Source organism: Hibiscus syriacus, unplaced genomic scaffold, assembly GCF_006381635.1.
Source record: "Hibiscus syriacus cultivar Baekdansim isolate YM2019G1 unplaced genomic scaffold, ASM638163v2 tig00111402_pilon, whole genome shotgun sequence".
Classification (NCBI taxonomy): domain Eukaryota; kingdom Viridiplantae; phylum Streptophyta; class Magnoliopsida; order Malvales; family Malvaceae; genus Hibiscus; species Hibiscus syriacus.
In genome coordinates, this window is record NW_024063082.1 from 1,548,912 (window position 1) to 1,566,915 (window position 18,004).

Sequence of the window (18,004 nt, forward strand, 5' to 3'; positions counted from 1 at the left end):
AAAATTTAAAGTCAGGTGTACGATACAAATCGATTCTAATTAATTAAAGTAAAGCTTTTTGAAAATGAAATAACAATAAAAGATTTTATTGTATATTTTATAACATTTTAAAATTTATTAATTAAACTTAATTCACTTAAAAAAATTAACTCTACAAAAGGAGGGTCTGTTTTTTCTTCTCTAGTTCCGTCTTCACGTATGTTCTCTTCTCTTCTTTGCTTTCCCGCAGAAGAGATTGACTCTCACTTCCACTCTCTTTCTATCTCTAGACATCGAATCATTTTTCTCTTTCAGTTTCTATCCTTTTCTCTACGCATCTTATAGATTCAGATTCAGCGCTTTTACATATTGCTGAGTTTATTTGTTATTTTGGTTTTTTGATCGGGCGGCGGATATTTGATCTCACTTGATAAGATCTTGGTATGCAGCAAGGTGATCAGACGTTGAGCTTGAGACCTGGTGGTGGTCGAGGGAACAGACTTTTTGGTGGCCCTTCATCATCATCATCTTCTTCTTCATTAGCATTCGGTTCCTTCTCTTCTGATCTTCCTGCCTTTCGTGCCCATGGCGGTGCTGCTCTTCCATTTTCTCTTAAGGTTCAATCTTTTTATTCATTCTCTTTTAGATCCACAACTCAATTTTTTTTGGATCTATCCCTTTTGGTTTATTATTGGATTCGTTGTTTAGACGTTCTGCTGTTAAAGTAAGTTTTTTTTTTTAAGATTAGAGCTGCAGCTGTTAGATATCGCTATTCTGAATATTGAATCTTTAGCAAGTAGTTTTGCTTGCATTATTCTTATTGTCGATTCTACTAATTATCTCTGAAATAAGTATTGCTTCCCCCCCCCCCCCCCCGAAAGGCTCAAAATTTTATCAGTTGTCTTTCATATTGTCAAACTAAAGCAAATAGATTAGGTATTGCATTAGAACTTCAAAAAAGGAAGAGTGTAATTTAGCTTTAGTAGCAGCCTTGGTATTAACCTAATAAAGAATGTAGTTTCTTTAAAGAGGAAGAACATAATAAGCTTTGTCCTAATTCTTTGGGGTACGCTTTTTATGTGTACTTGCTGTAAACATGGACAAAGAAAAATATGTTGGCTTTAGGCGGATATTATATGAGTTTCTGATTACAAAAAGGAGCTTACATCGTTTTAAACTAGTTGAGGTGTTCCATTTAATAAATCAAATAATTTGTCCTAATTGTGGGTCATACGGATCATATTTAATCAACTTGACTGGTTTGCTACGGACCAGCTGAGGATTATACGTCTACATGTGTATATATAATCATCTTTGTTGGTTTAATCGATTGTCACTTGTCTGTTTTAAATATATATAGGAAGTTAACAGCACGGTATTAAGAGAACATGATTGCTTAAAAGGACACGTGACAATCAGTTAAACACTTATGGAGTTTCTAAACTCTACTTCTCGTCTGTAAGATAATAATTTACAGTTATATATATTCCAGTTATTTACTTTTTGATCTTCCTAATTGAGAAAGAATAGTAGTTTAACTTTTTTAAGCATATAGTCTTTTAACTAAGTCACATTGAGGTTTGTGGAGTGCAGAAGGTTGGGTCTTGTGATACCATCCTTATGATACAAAACATTTAGATTTCAACTATCTGATTCTCTGTTCATTGGTGTAATTTGTTTAGCTTATGCTTTTGTTTATGTTAGATAAGTATGCTAAATTTTTTTTATAACCAAGTTAAAAATGTGCCTCATAATTCGCATTTCCTGTTGATTGTTTTATTCTTTAGATCGATTATCTAATGTCAACATGCTGCATATTGAAAAAAAATGGGTTGTAGAATCTCAAGTTCTCAATTTCCTTACTGTTGTAGGCTGGAGACTCACGATTTGAGGGCTATGAATGTGTGCGGTATGCTAGGGACCAGCTTTTACAGCTGAGGGAGGTAATTGTACAAAACTTTTGCTTAGTAGTATGTTTCATCTCTGCATCAGCAAACTGTTGTTACGTTTTTCCAAAACAATCCAGGAAATAGCAAATCTGTGCTTTTTATTTGCATGCAAGTTGTTCAATGTTGTTAGCATTCTGTTTCAATTATTGTGTCAATCATCCAAATAAGTAGTTCAATGTTCATAATTTATTTCATATTTATTGTGTTGAAATCAAATAATAGCACTTTGATTATCTTTTGATTCTATATCTGATTATGCTTCTTGCCTTATCTTTAGGCTGTAGAAGTTTCTGAAGAGATTCTTAAAATCAAACGAGATATTGAAGTGGAAATCTTTGGTGAAGATCAAAATTGGGTTCGTGGTGAAAGCAATGTACGCTCTAACTGTTCTTTTTCTTTTTTAATATCTTAATAGGAATTAGCTGCTTTGACGAAGCTATTGTATTTTCAAATAAATTTTGTCAAGCAGTCATCCTTTGTTAACACTTGTTGTTGCATTCTCTGTACTTTTGACAGCCACCAAACTATAATCAGAAGCGTTACTCTGAGCCTGACAACCGTGATTGGTTTAACCGTTCAACAAAGTTACCTCCTGCTGGAGAGGAGAAGTCCTGGGAATCTCTTCGAGATAGAGATCTGTGAAATCATTTCGACTCCAGACAGCCAGAAGCTAATAAATTTAATCGCCATGATCAATCTAACTCTCAGTTCTCAAGGGCAAAAATCTCTTCTAACCAAGGGGTAGCATAAAATGATTCACTCCCTTTTTGTCTATTTAAGGCTTCCCAGGTTTTCGACCATTTATTGTATTCCTTTAGTTGCTGGGTGAGTGTTTGAAACATATTCCTCAGTCAACAAAATTCCTAGAGATGAACTTTGATTAGGTGTTATTGCTGTAATCTATAGTTCCACTTCACTTAAGGTTTCAACCTTTAAGTACATATATCAATCAGAGAGCAATGGTTCAATAAGTTGCACACATAATGATTTTTCTGAATTTTCTTTAAATTTGCTTGATAAGTAGTGATGAATGGTTCAATAGTGTCTGTAACCTTTCATTTAGGATTGTTATTTTATTTATTTAGCTGCTCACCTGCATTAGATTCCATTGTATTTAGTAAGGAAGCATATAAGTTGTCAGTGATTATTTTTCCATGATAACATACAAGTAACTCTGTAATTGATGGTTTCTTAATATTAGCTTTGTATTTATTCCTGTTTATCCCTGAAGCTAGCTTTGAATTTCATTTGGCTTTGGCATTAACATTGGGTTTCCTTTGTTGTTCACAGGGAGGACCTACTCCAGCTTTGGTCAAGGCTGAGGTGCCATGGTCGGCTAGAAGGGGGAATCTTTATGAGATAGACCGTATTCTAAAATCTGTTAAAGGGTAAATATATTAGAATTATGTTGCTTGCATCATATATGTGTCTCTGATATTTATCAACAAACAGTAAATCAGATTTTTCTATGATGTTTAGGTTTCTAATCATATGTGTCTTTCTGATATCTATTCTCAAACAAACAAAAAAAAAGGACCTTTCCCTTGTTGATGTTATTCAGGATCTGGTTTTAGATCAGAACATGGAAATTTATCAAGGTCTACCAAATTCTTGGAGTTTAATGTCATTTTGATATGGTCGGTATTGGAACTATCAGTTTCATAAGCAGTTGAATATCAGATGCTTTCATGGCGACAAAATTAATGGTGGTCACAGATGGAAATTTATCATCTGATTCCCTTTCTAGCCATGACTTCCTTTTCTGTAAACTGGTCAAGTGGTTTCATTTTTTCATGCATGATAGGATCCTTTCCTTAGTTTTCTGTGCAGGATATTGAACAAGCCGACTCCTGAGAAGTATGATCTTCTAAAAGGCCAACTTATTGATTCCGGTATCACATCAGCGGAAATCTTAAAGGTTATTATTTATTCATTTCTTTTTTTTTAAATATTAATTATTACCAGACCTTTTTCTTTAGGCATTTTTATGTGTGTGTAACATATATATACCCACACACATCTACATTTCATGTATAATGTGTTCTTTTGTAGTTACTGCAGATTATAAGAAGAAATCAATGATGGTGTCTATGCCGTCTTTACAGGGAGTTATTTCTCTAATATTTGAGAAGGCTGTGCTGGAACCCACGTTTTGTCCTATGTATGCTCTCTTATGTTTTGATCTTAATGACAAGCTTCCCTCATTTCCATCAGATGAACCTGGTGGAAAAGATATCACATTTAAGCGAGTCCTCCTGAATAATTGCCAGGTGGCATTTGAGGGAGCTGACAAGCTCAGGGAAGAAGTGCGGCTGATGACTGCCCTTGAGTAAGAAATGGAGTGTAGGGATAAAGAAAGGATGGTCAAGCTCCGCACTCTAGGAAATATTCGCTTAATTGGTGAGCTTCTGAAGCAAAAAATGGTACCCGAGAAAATAGTCCATCACATTGTGCAGGTTATATTGGCATTACTTTTTTCTCTTCCATGGAACATGGAATTTTAGCAAGTTACGCTAAATCGTTTTCTTTCCTTCGTCTCAAACAAGAGCTTTTGGGCCCTGACAATACAGCTTTCCCTGCAGAGGGGAATGTTGAAGCCATTTGTCAGTTCTTCAACACTATTGGTAAGCAACTTGATGAGAGCCCCAAATCACGACACATAAATGATAAGTACTTCAGCAGATTGAAAGAATTGACAACAAATCCTCAGCTTGCTCCAAGATTAAGGCTTATGGTTCGTGATGTTCATGATCTTCGGGCAAATAAATGGGTTCCCAGACGAGAGGAGGTAACTCATAAATTCCATCAAATTTTTCTGGGTTAGATTAGATAGATGATGTTGGCATGTCCATGTCAGTGGTTTTAATATTGAGAACTACTTTTGTTTTGGTATGGATTGCTGGAGTTGAAAGAAAAAACAATTACTGAAATCCATTCTAAGGCTGAAAAGAATCTTGGGTTGCGTCTAGGTGCTACTGCAAGTATTAGAAATAGTCGTGTTGTTTCTTCTGGTCTTGAAAGCCCTGGTCCTGGGGGTTTCCCCGTCACACGACCTGGTAATGGAGGTTTGATGCTTGGAATGCCAGAAAACTCGTAGAATGCCTGGAATGGATAATGATAATTGGGAAGTTCCTAGGACCCGATCAATGCCAAGGGGTGATGCACGAAGTGTACTGTAACAACCCGAAATTTTAAAAATAATATTTAATTGAAATTTGAGGTTTTAATTGTGAAAATTGATAAATTTTAGGGATTAAATTGGAAGTTTTTAAAACTTGTAGCATATTTTAGAGTTAAAGAAAATTCAGGGATCAAACCCTGAATTTACTCCTGGAGTGTCGGCAGAAACATATTGTATGTGTTTCATTCATTTTGAAATCAGAATGAAATTTAACTTTTCCTTCCAAAAAGCCTCTCTTTCCAAATACGATTCCGATGCCGTCCGACCTCCGATCGTCGTTTTGAAATCACCATCATGTTCGTCATCGAGCGACCCTTAAATTAATTGAAGCGAAACGCTGCCAAACGCCGTGAATTTCAAGTCAAAGCCTTGACATTTTTTTAGCACCATCGCCGAGAAAATCCTATATTCATCGTTGATCGTCCCACACCATCGTGTTCCTTGTGCCGTTCCGAGTCCACCGGTGTCATCCTTGGTCTCCTTCGACAGCGGTGCGTGTGGAGGTGAAGCGGTCAAAGTTTTCGGTTTGCTGAAATCGAGCTCTTCGCCGTTCAAAAATTTGAACCGAGCTTTGTAAGTATCTCGAAATCGCTCAAAATAAATTTTAGAAAATTTTCTGTAAATTTTTCGACGCTTATAGACGCCGTATGCGCCCCCACTGTCATCCTTGGTCCCCGTTGACCGACCTGACCCGACCGTTGACCTGACCGTTGACCGTTGTCCTGGTGTTATTTTAGTAATTAATTCGAAATAGGTGTTATTTTAGTAATTAATTCGAAATGGTGCTATTTTAGTAATTAATTCAAAACATGTGCTATTTTAGTAATTAATTCAAAACATGTGCTATTTTAGTAATTATTTAAAAAAAGTGTTATTTCTGTAAAATGGTTGACAGTTTGTTGACCTCCTTTGATCGGCTTTGACGAGCTATTAAACGACCGTTAATCTTTTTCGAGTATACATATCCTGACAGTTTTCGACGTCCCGAATCCGTTTTTGAGGTCCGTTTCACCAAATTCAAACCCGAAAGTCTCTAAATTGTCAGTCAAACCTGTTGACTTTGATTTTGATCAAGAATTCAAAATTTCGGAAGATCATACTTTATGTTTTTCGACGTCTTGAATTTGATTCTGAAGTCCGTTTTGCCAAATTCTGACTCGAAATCTCTGAATTGAGCATGTGAACCCAAATAGGCTTAGTATTTTAGTATTTTGATTATTTATTTGAGATATGGTTAAGGAATTGATTAAGATATTTTATGAAGGTACTCGTGTTTCACCTGAGCGAGTATCTGTCAGGTCCGGTGTTGTCCGTTCATCAGATCAGTCCAAACTGCGTAATACAAGAATTACTCGTAGGTTTCCGTATATGATTTAAATAAAGATTAAGAGCCTTGACCTGAATTTTTATATGATACTTGACATGGATTTTGATCTGTTACCTGACCTGAATTATGTTATAATTTTTGAAATATATATCTGTTATGAGCGAAATATGATTTATTTGGGGTAATGATGGAGGAAGTATACCTGGAGGTTCCTTTGCTGTATGCTCAGGGCCTTACTGGACTTGTTGGTGGGTGTATGGTTCTGGGGAACCTACACATTTTGGACTTGACGGATGGGGGTAGTGTTCATATTTTAAAACATGTTTGATAATCGGTTTTACTGGAATATTTTATTCGTATGTTTTTAATACACTGTTTGGAGTACACTGGACTTTTTAGCTCATTCTGTAGTTTTTATCCTTTTTCAGATAACAGCAAACCGTAAGCTAGCAGATTTGGCATCAGGAGAGATCAACTACTTATTTTGTACGAACGTATATCTATATATGTTTTTCGGTTATGTTTGGTGACATGTATTTGCTATCGTTTTGGATATATCTGTATTATTATTATTTTGTTCTATATTATATCTAAGGTATTTTAAGTAAAAAAAACTCTGAATGTAATATGTGACCACTTAGGTTTGGGTATAATTTACAGACCGGGTCTAGAGGGTTACATTTAATGGTATCAGAGCTTTCGGTTTTAAACACTCGGATTGTATTTGAGTCCTAAACTTTGGATTTTTAAGAAATTTTGAAAAAAAAATGTCACATTATTTTATGATTTAAAGTTCTCTCGAGATCTCTGATGCTAATCTGACATATGTTTGAAACTCTTTCTGTAGAGCCTTATAGATCCAACGATGAGTATTGCTAGAGGTCGTAGGAAATGACGTGGACGTGGCCGTGGTCGAGGGCGAGTCGCTCGACTTTCTGTTACGATCGACGATCAGATGTCTCCACGTGATCCTCCTGTTTCGCAAGTAGATCCGACCTTTTCTCATGATGACCAGTTTACTCCTGTGAGAGATCTTCCCATCATTGGAGATGAGGATACTGACATGAGCGAAGATGCCATTAATAGAGTTATATTCTGCATGTTTCAGAGAGCTGCCAGAACCTCTAGTAATATGACTGCGGTTGAGATTTCAAATTCTCTAGTTTCTGCTGGTGTAGTTCCATTCGAGGGTATTACTAGTGGACCTCCGACAGACACCGAGTATTGGTTGGAAGACACAAAGAGGATTATGGATGAGATAGACCTCAGACCTGAACATAAGTTGAAGGGGGCCTTAAGTATGTTGAAGAAAGAGAACTTCAGATGGTGGCAATCAATTTCTCGTAGTATTTTGAGAAACCAGTTAACATGTGATATTTTCAAGACGCACTTCCGTAGTCGCTACATCGGAGAGAGATACCTGCAGGAGCGACGTCAAGAGTTTTTGAATCTAGAGCAGGGTAGCATGTCTGTTATAGACTACGAGGTTGAGTTCATCCGATTGAGCCGTTATGCTCATGGACTTGTTGACACGGAGACAGATCGATGCTTGAGGTTCGAGAATGGACTCAAGTATGAGATCGGGAGTCGAGTCGCTACCCACCGAGAGAGGAATTTTGATGCTTTGGTTGGGATAGCCAAGACTGCTGAGGAAATAGAGCGACTGGGTATGGAGCACAAGAGAGATAGTGATCGAGCTCAAATCCGATTCAAGAGGCCTTCTGGTTCTGTTGATTCTTCTGCACATCCTAGCAAGAGAGGCAGGGGTGATTTCTTTCATAGAGGCAGTGCGAGTGTCAGACATATTACATCCGGTTCTTGAATTGTATATTCTTATAGACATGGTGGATCATCTGAGTTGCAACCTTTGAAGACATGTGATTACTGTGGAAAACATCTTGGAGAATGCAGGAAGAAATTGGGCACATTTTATAAATGTGGTTCTGGTGACCGTTTTTTGAAAGACTATCCAGAGCGAAATCGTTCATTTTAGACGTCAGCTCGTACTCCTGCTAGTTCTCATAGTACAGTCCAGACTCCAGCATAGGGTCGTACTCAGGAGAGAGCATCTGGATCGGCTAGTAGAGGTCGAACATCTTAGAGTAGGGGTCCAGTCAGATCTGAGGCCAGACAGCCTGCATTGGTTTACACTGTCAGACTTCGACAAGATCGTAATGGGCCTAATGTGACTGCAGGTATTGTTACTATTTATTCAGTTCCATACTTTGCATTGTTTGATAGTGGCTTTACCAATTCCTATGTATCACATTCTGTTTCCGATGGTCTAAATATTACTGTTGAGAATTGTTGAGAATACTGAGCATTCGGTGATAGTTTAAAGTCCCTTAGGCAAGTCCATTGTGTTGGATCGTATTTTTAGAAAGTGTCCTATAGAGATTAATGAGGAGATTTTTCTGGCCGACCTTATGGAGTTACCTTTGGAAGAGTTTGATTTGATTCTCGGTGTAGATTGGTTAGACAAACATTAAGTAAATATTGATTTTTAGACCAAGAGATGTTCTGAAGACTCTAGATAATCGAAAGATTGTAATGATCGGGGAACGTCGTGGATTTCTGACGAATGTTGTATCTGCGTTGGTAGTTGAGAAGATGATCAGAAAATGTTTCGAGGCGTTTCTTGCTTATATATTGGATACCTGGAGTTCTCAATCTGATATTGAAGGCATCCGGATTGTTAAGGAATTTTCTGATGTTTTTCCCGAGGAGTTGTCTAGATTATCGCCGAATAGAGAGGTTGAGTTTGAGATTGAAGTCTATTCTGGTTCCACTCTGGTTTCAATGTATCACCGTGGGGAGCCCCAGTTCTCTTTGTCAAGAAGAAAGACGAGACATTGAGACTCTGTATTGATTATAGGAAGCTGAACAAGCTCACTGTTAAAAACAAATATCATCTGCCCAGGATCGATGATATATTTGACCAATTTCGAGGGGCTTATATATTTTCAAAAATAGACTTGAGGTATGGTTATTATCAACTCAGTGAAAGACTCGAATATTTCGAAGACTGCTTTACGTACTCGGTATGAACATTATGAGTTTTTAGTGATGTCATTCGGGTTAACAAATTCCCCTGCTGCTTTTATGGATCTGATGCATAGGGTGTTTCGACCTTATTTGGACCAGTTTGTAGTTGTGTTCATTGATGACATACTGGTGTATTCTAGAAGTGAAGCATAACATGAGGAGCATTTAAGGATTGTTCTACAGACTCTAAGGGAGAATAAGCTTTACGCTAAGTTGAGCAAGTGTGAGTTTTAGCTCAGCGAAGTGACTTTTCTTGGACATACAGTTTCGGTTGATGGTATTCGGGTGGATCCGAGCAAAGTGGAGGCTATTCTGAACTGAAAGCAACCCAGGAACGTCTCTGAGATCCGTAGTTTCTTGGGCTTAGCTGGTTACTACCGTCGTTTCGTTGAGGGGTTCTGCCTTATTGCAGCTCCTCTAACGAAACTATTGAGGAAAGATGTTCTATTTGTCTGGTCGGAAAACCAATAAGCTAGCTTTGAGAAACTGAAGACTGTTCTAACTCAAGCCCTAATGCTGATTCAGCCTGAATCTGGGAAAGATTTTTCTGTCTACAGTGATGCTTCTTATTCTGGATTAGGATGTGTTTTGATGCAAGATGGGAAGGTTGTCGCTTATGCATCACGTCAATTAAAGCCGCACGAGCATAACTATCCTACTCACAATCTGGAGTTAGCTGTCGTGGTTTTTGCTTTAAAGATCTGGAGACACTATCTCTACAGAGAAATGTGTTATATCTATATTGATCATAAGAGTCTGAAGTATCTGCTTACCAAAAAAGAATTGAATTTGAGACAACATCGTTGTTTGGAACTTCTAAAAGAATATGATTTTGAGATAGAATATCATCCAGGGAAGACTAATGTAGTGGCAGACGCCTTGAGCCGTAAGGCGATATCGGATCTCAGAGCCTTATTCGCCAAATTGAGTTTATTTGATGATAGCAGTTTGTTAGCAGAGTTGCAGGTTAAACCCACTTTGGCCGAGAAGATTAAGACCAAACAACTTCTGGATAGTTCATTGCTTCTCATTATTGAACAAGTTAAGCAGGGATCGAGGTCGGAGTATACTGTGGATCAGAATGGTATTTTGTGTTTTCACGGTCGTTACTGCGTCCCTAAAGATGATGAGTTGAGATGGGTTATTCTTCAGGAGGCTCATATTAGTCCTTATGCTATGCATCCTGGCGGGGATAAAATGTACAATAATCTCAAAGAGCGCTACTTTTGGACTGGTATGAAGAAAAATATTTCAGATTTTGTGGCGAGGTATTTGACTTGTCAGCAGGTTAAGGTAGAACACCAACATACATCTTGATTGTTACAGTCAATTAAGATTCCTGAATGAAAATGAGAGCGCATTACGATGGACTTCGTTACTGGTCTTCCTCTGACTCATTCTAAAAAAGATTCTATTTGGGTGATTGTTGATCGACTAACCAAGTCAGTACACTTTATTCTTATCCGAAATAATTATTCTCTGGAAAAACTGGCTAAGTTGTATATTTCTGAGATTGTTAGACTTCAAGGTGTACAATTGTCTATCATATCTGACCGAGATCCGAGGTTCACTTCCAGGTTTTGGAAAGCTTTGCACGAGGCTCTGGGTACTCGTTTGAATTTCAGTACAGCTTTTCATCCTCAGACTGATGGACAGTCTAAGCGAGTTATTCAAGTATTGAAGGATATGTTACGAGATTGTGTGATTGATTTCCGTGGTAGTTCGGAAGATTTCTTGCTGTAAGCTGAGTTTGCTTACAATAATAGTTATCAGGCGAGTATTCGTATGGCACCGTACGAGGCTCTGTATGGACGTAGATGTCGTACTCCTATATGTTGGACTGAGTTGCATGATAGGGAAACTTTGGGTCCAGACTTGGTTCGAGAGATTGAAGATACTGTCAGATTGATCCGAGATCGATTAAAAGAGGCATTTGATAGGCAGAAATCATACGCAGATAAGAGATGTAAGGATATCGAGTTTGAGGTTGGAGATCAGGTTTTTCTCAAGGTATCTCCATGGAAGAAAATATTGAGATTTGGACGTAAAGGTAAACTGAGTCCGAGATATATTGGACCGTATCGTATTCTGAAGAAAGTCGGACTTGTTGCTTATCAGCTTGAGTTGCTTTCCCAGCTCAGTCGTATTCATGATATTTTTCATGTGTCTATGTTGAGACGATACCGTCCAGATCCAAATCACATCATTCAGGTTGATGAGGTGGAATTGAGATCTGATTTATCATATGAGGAGGAGCATGTTCAGATTTTAGAGAGGGATGAGCGAGTTTTTCGGAATAGGTATATTCCAATGGTCAAAGTTCAGTGGAGTAATCGTAGCCCATCAGAAGCTACTTGTGAGACATTGGAGTCAATGGAGATTCAATTTCCGTATCTATTTTCATAAGATAAATTTCGAGGACGAAATTTCTTGTAGAGGGAGAGAATTGTAACAACCCGAAATTTTAAAAATAATATTTAATTAAAATTTGAGGTTTTAATTATGAAAATTGATAAATTTTAGGGACTAAATTGGAAGTTTTTAAAACTTGTAGCATGTTTTAGAGTTAAAAAAAAATTAGGGACCAAGTCCTGAATTTACCCTTGGAGTGTCTGCAGAAACACATTATATGTGTTTCATTCATTCTGAAATCATAATGAAATTTAACTTTTCCTTCCAAAAAGCTTATCTTTCCAAACACGATTCAGACGTCGTCCGACATCCGATCGCCGTTTTAAAACCACCATCGTGTTCGTCATTGAGCGAAGAACAAACCCCTTAAATTATTTGAAGTGAAACGCTGCCAAACTCTGTGAATTTCAAGTCAAAGCCTCGATATTTTTTTTAGCACCGTCGTCGAGAAAATCCTAAATTCATTGCCGATCGTTGCTCTATTTTCGACACCTCCCGCACCATCTTAAATCCTAAAATCTTGAAGTTGGACTTTCAGTTCCTTGAGCTCCTTTGGGGCCATACGATAAGGAGCCATTGAAACCAAAGTGGAACCAGAATAGACTTAAATCTCAAACTCAACCTCTCTATCCGGCGGTAATCTAGGCAACTCCTCGGGAAAAACATCAAGAAATTCCTTAATAATTCGAATGCCTTCAATATCAGATTGAGAACTTCGGGTATCCAATATATAAGCAAGAAACCCCTCGAAACCTTTTCTGATCATATTCTCAGCTACCAACGCAGATACAACATTCGTCAGAAATCCACAGCATTTCCCAATCATTACAATATTTCGATTATCTGGGGTCTTCAGAACAGCTCTCATGGTCTCAAAATCAATATTTACTCGATGTTTGTCCAACTAATCTACACCGAGAATAAAATCAAACTCTTCCAAAGGTAACTCCATAAGGTCGGCCAGAAAAATTTCTCCATTGATCTTCATAGGACACTTTCTAAAAATATGATCCAACACAATGGATTTGCCTAAGGGACTTTGAACTATCACCGAATGCTCAGTATTCTCAACAGTAATATTTAGACCCTCAGAAACAGAATGCGATACATAGGAATTGGTAGAGCCACTATCAAACAATGCAAAGTAGGGAACTGAATGAATAGTAATAGTACCTGCAATCACATTAGGCCAATCACGATGTCGAAGTCTGGCAGTGTAAACCAATGCAGGCTGTCTGGCCTCAGATCTGACTGGACCCCTACTCTGAGATGTTCGGCCTCTACTAGCCGATCCAGGTGCTCTCTCCTGAGTACGACCCTGTACTGGAGTCTGGACTGTACTATAAGAACTGGCGGGAGTACGAGCTGGCGTCTGGAATGAACGATTTCGCTCTGGACAGTCTTTCAAAAAATGGTCACCATAACCACATTTATAACATGCGCCCAATTTCATCCTACATTCTCTAATATGTTGTTTTCCACAGCAATCACATGTCTTCAAAGGTTGCAACCCAGATGATCCACCATGCCTATAAGAATGTACAACTGAAGAATCGAATGTAACAGGTTTGACACTCGCACCGCCTCTCTGAAAGAAATCACTCCTGCCTCTCTTACTAGGATGTGCAGAAGAATCAACAGAACCAGAAGGCTTCCTGAATCGGGTTTGAGCTCGATCGCTATCTCTCTTGTGCTCCATACCCAGTCGCTCTCTTTCCTTAGCAGTCTTGGCTATCTCAACCAAAGCATCAAAATTCCTCTCTCGGTGGGTAGCGACTCGACTCCTGATATCATACCTGAGTCCATTCTCGTACCTCAAGCATCGATCTGTCTCCGTGTCAACAAGTCCAGGAGTATAACAGCTCAATCGGATGAACTCAACCTCGTAGTCTATAACAGACATGCTACCCTGCTCCAGATTCTGAAACTCCTGACATCGCTCCTGCAGGTATCTCTCTCCGATGTAGCGACTCCGGAAGCGCGTCTTGAAAAGATCCCATGTTAACTGGTTTCTCGGAATACTACCAGAAATTGATTGCCACCATCTGAAGCTTTCTTTCTTAAACATAATTAGGGCCCTATTCAACTTCTGTTCAGGTCTGAGGTTCATCTCATCTATAATCCTCCCTGTGTCCTCTAGCCAATACTCAACGTCTGTCGAAGGTCCACCAGTAATACCCTCGAATGGAACTACACCAGCAACAACCAGAGAATTTGAAATCTCAACCGCAATCATATTACTAGGGGCTCTGACAGTTCTCTGAAACATGCGGAATATAACTCTATTAATGGCATCTTCACTCATGTCAGTATCCTCATCTCCAGTGACGGGAGGATCTCTCACAGGAGTAAACTGGTCATCATGAGAAAGAGTCGAATCTACTTGCGGAACAAGAGGATCACGTGGAGACATCGGATCGTCGATCGTAACAAAAGGTCGAGCGACTCGCCCTCGACCATAGCCACATCCTGCCCTACGACCTTTAGCAGCACTCATCGTTGGATCTATAAGGTTCTACAGAAAGAGTTTGAAACATATGTCAGATTAGCATCAGAGATCTCGAGAGAACTTTAAATCATAAAATAAGGTGACATTTTTTTCAAAATTTCTTAAAAATCCAAAGTTTAGGACCCACATACAGTCCGAGTGTTTAAAACCGAAAGCTCTGATACCACCAAATGTAACCCTCCAGACCCGGCCTGTAAGTTAGACCCAAACTTAAGTGGTCACATATCCCATTCAGTTTTTTTACTTAAATACATTAGATATAATATAGAACAAAATAATAATAATAATAATACAGATATATCTAAAACGATGACATATACATGTCACCAAACATAACCGAAAAACATATAGAGATACGTTTGTACAAAATAAGTAGTTGATCTCTCCTGATGCCAAATCTGCTAACTTACGGGTTGTTGTTATCTGAAAAAGGGTAAAAACTACAGAATGAGCTAAAAAGCTCAGTGTGCTCCAAACAGTGTATTAAAAACATACGAATAAAATATTCCAGTAAAACCGATTATCAAACATGTTTTAAAATATGAACATTATCCTTATTCGTCAAGTCCAAAATGTGTAGGTTCCCTAGAACCATACACCCACCAACAAGTCCAGTAAGGCCCTGAGCACACAGCAGAGGAGCCTCCAGGTATACTTCCTCTATCATTACCCCCAAATAAATCATGTTTCGCTCATAACGGATATATATTTCAAAAATTAAAACATAATTCAGGTCAGGTAACAGATCAAAATCCATGTCAAGTATCATATAAAAATTTAGGTCAAGTATCATATCAGATAACTATTCATATGATAGTTTAAAACAGTAAGATAAAACTGTCAGGAAACACACCTGTAACAGGCTGAGAATCAGATAGGGAAGCCTACTACTGGGTTTGTTGATCACGCTCTGCTGCAGCGCTAGATCCTACGAATTGGAAAAATCTTTATTGGAATCCTAATATAAAAAAAAAATCTTAATCTTTATTTAAATCATATACAGAAAACTACGAGTAATTCTTGTATTACGCGGTTCGGACTGATCTGATGAACGGACAACACCGGACCTGACTGATCCTCGCTCAGGTGAAACACGAGTACCTTCATAAAATATCTTACTTAATCAATTCCTTAATCATATCTCAAATAAATAATCAAAATACTAAGCCTATTTAGGTTCACATGCTCAATTCGGAGATTTCGGGTCAGAATTTGGCAAAATGGACTTCGGAATCAAATTCAGGACGTCGAAAAACATAAAATATGACCTTCTGAAATTTTGAATTCTTGGTCAAAATAAAGTCAACGGGTTTGACTGATAATTTGGAGACTTTCGGGTTCGAATTTGGCGAAACATACAAAAAAAAACGGGTTCGGGACGTCAAAAACTGTCAGGATAGGTATACTCGGAAAAGATTAACAGTCGTTTAATAGCTCGTCAAAGCCGGTCAAAAGAGGTGAACAAACTGTCAACCATTTTACAGAAATAACACCATTTTTAAAATAATTACTAAAATAGCACCTATTTTGAATTAATTACTAAAATAGCACCATTTCAAATTAATTACTAAAATAACACATATTTCGAATTAATTACTAAAATATCACCAATTTCGAATTAATTACTAAAATAACACTTATTTCGAATTAATTACTAAAATAGAACCTGATCAACGGTCGGGTCGGTTAACGAGTCGGGTCGGGTTGGAACCGGTCAAAACCTTTAAAGGCTGGTCAAATCGGTTATTTTTGCCTTCCCCACGCGCAGTGGGGGCGCGTGCGGCGTCTAAGAGCGTCGGAAAATTTACAGAAAAATTTCTAAAAATTATTTTGAGCGATTTCGAGATACTTACAAAGCTTGGTTTAAATTTTTGAACGACGGAGAGCTCGATTTCAACAAACCGGAAACTTTGACCGCTTCACCTCCCCACGCTCCGTCGTCGACGGAGACCAAGGATGACACCGGTGAACTCGGAACAGCATAAGGAACGCGATGGTGCGGGAGGTGTCGAAAACGGAGCAACGATCGGCGATGAATTTAGGATTTTCTCGGCGATGGTGCTAAAAAAAGTCGAGGCTTTGACTTGAAATTCACGGCGTTTGGCAGGGTTTCACTTTAATTAATTTAAGGGGTTTGTTCTTCGCTCGATGACGAACACTATGGTGGTTTCAAAACGACGATCGGGGGTCGGACTGCGTCGAAATCGCGTTTGGAAAGAGAGACTTTTTGGAAGGAAAAGTTAAATTTCATTCTGATTTCAGAATGAATGAAACGCATATAATGTGTTTCTGCCGATACTCCAGGGGTAAATTCAGGGCTTGGTCCCTGAATTTTTTTAACTCTAAAACAGGTGCGTCCAGGTGCTACTGCAAGTATTAGAAATAGTCGTGTTGTTTCTTCTGGTCCTGCAAGCCCTGGTCCTGGGGGTTTCCCCGTCACACGACCTGCTACTGGAGATCTGATGCCTGGAATGCCAGGAACTCGTAGAATGCCTGGAATGGATAATGATAATTGGGAAGTTCCTAGGACCCGATCAATGCCAAGGGGTGATGCACGATGTGTACAGCCTGGAGGTCGTGTGCCATCACTATCAATCCATAAAGCTTCAATGAATCCAAGGCTGTTACCTCAAGGTAGTGGTGGCCTAATGAGTGGTAGGACAAGCACGCTATTGCAGGGAAGTTCAACTCCTCCTGCTTGGCAATCCAACACTACTTGGGGTGCTGAGCCTATCGCGCAACCTTCTCTTTCTACCAAACATGTGCATGTGGCTTATGTTGTGTCACCAATTGAGGAGAAACCTCTAGCTCCAAGACTAAATCCAGATGATCTTCACAGGAAAACACAAGCGCTGTTGGAGGAATATTTCAATGTTAGGCTGCTTGATGAAGCTTTGCTGTGTGTGGAGGAACTAAAATCTCCATCGTAACACTCTGAGGTTGTGAAATTAGCAATTTCCATTTCCTTGGACAAAAGCCCCCTCGTGTTGAGCCAGTTTCGAAACTTCTCGAATATATGTTGACTAAGAAAGTTTTTAGCCCTAGAGACACAGGGACTGGATGCCTCCTCTATGGTGCCTTGTTGGATGATATTGCCATTGACTTACCAAAAACACCAAAAATTTTTGGAGACATAATAGGGAGACTTGTTTTGGCTGAGGGATTAGATTTTAAGGTGGTGAAGGAGATCCTTAAGAAGATGCATGATGACATGTATCGGAAAGCTGTTTTTGATACCGCAATGAGGATCGTTACCTCGAATCCTTCAGGGAAAGGTCTGCTCGATGCATCAGCTTCCGAGGTCGAGGATTGTCAGAGTCTATTCTAGTTTTGCATGCTACTTTTTAATGTTTTGTATCCGCAAGAACTTGTATTATTCCATAAAATGCAGCTGCCAAGGACAAGTAAAGTTTCATTGAGTTGTATATTTTCAACATTGTCATTCAGCCGTGTGTTTATTGAGAAGAAAAGAACCACAATGGCTAATTTTGATACATTTTTCTTTCGCTTTACAAAGTTTACAACGTTCAATTGATAATAATGCTAGAATCTACAATATTTCCTTTTCTTTATAACAAAATCAGATTCTTGGTTACAGATTC

General features: G+C 38.6%; 1 non-coding gene and 1 pseudogene across 1 annotated transcript; both read left to right on the top strand.

Moving 5' to 3' along the window:
- Positions 1–230: 230 nt before the first annotated feature.
- On the top strand, positions 231–17,952 carry LOC120162011 (annotated as a pseudogene).
- Positions 1,050–1,153, top strand: LOC120162573. Its single transcript, XR_005519556.1, has one exon. It is a non-coding gene; the product is annotated as a small nucleolar RNA snoR103 (small nucleolar RNA).
- Positions 17,953–18,004: the final 52 nt, after the last annotated feature.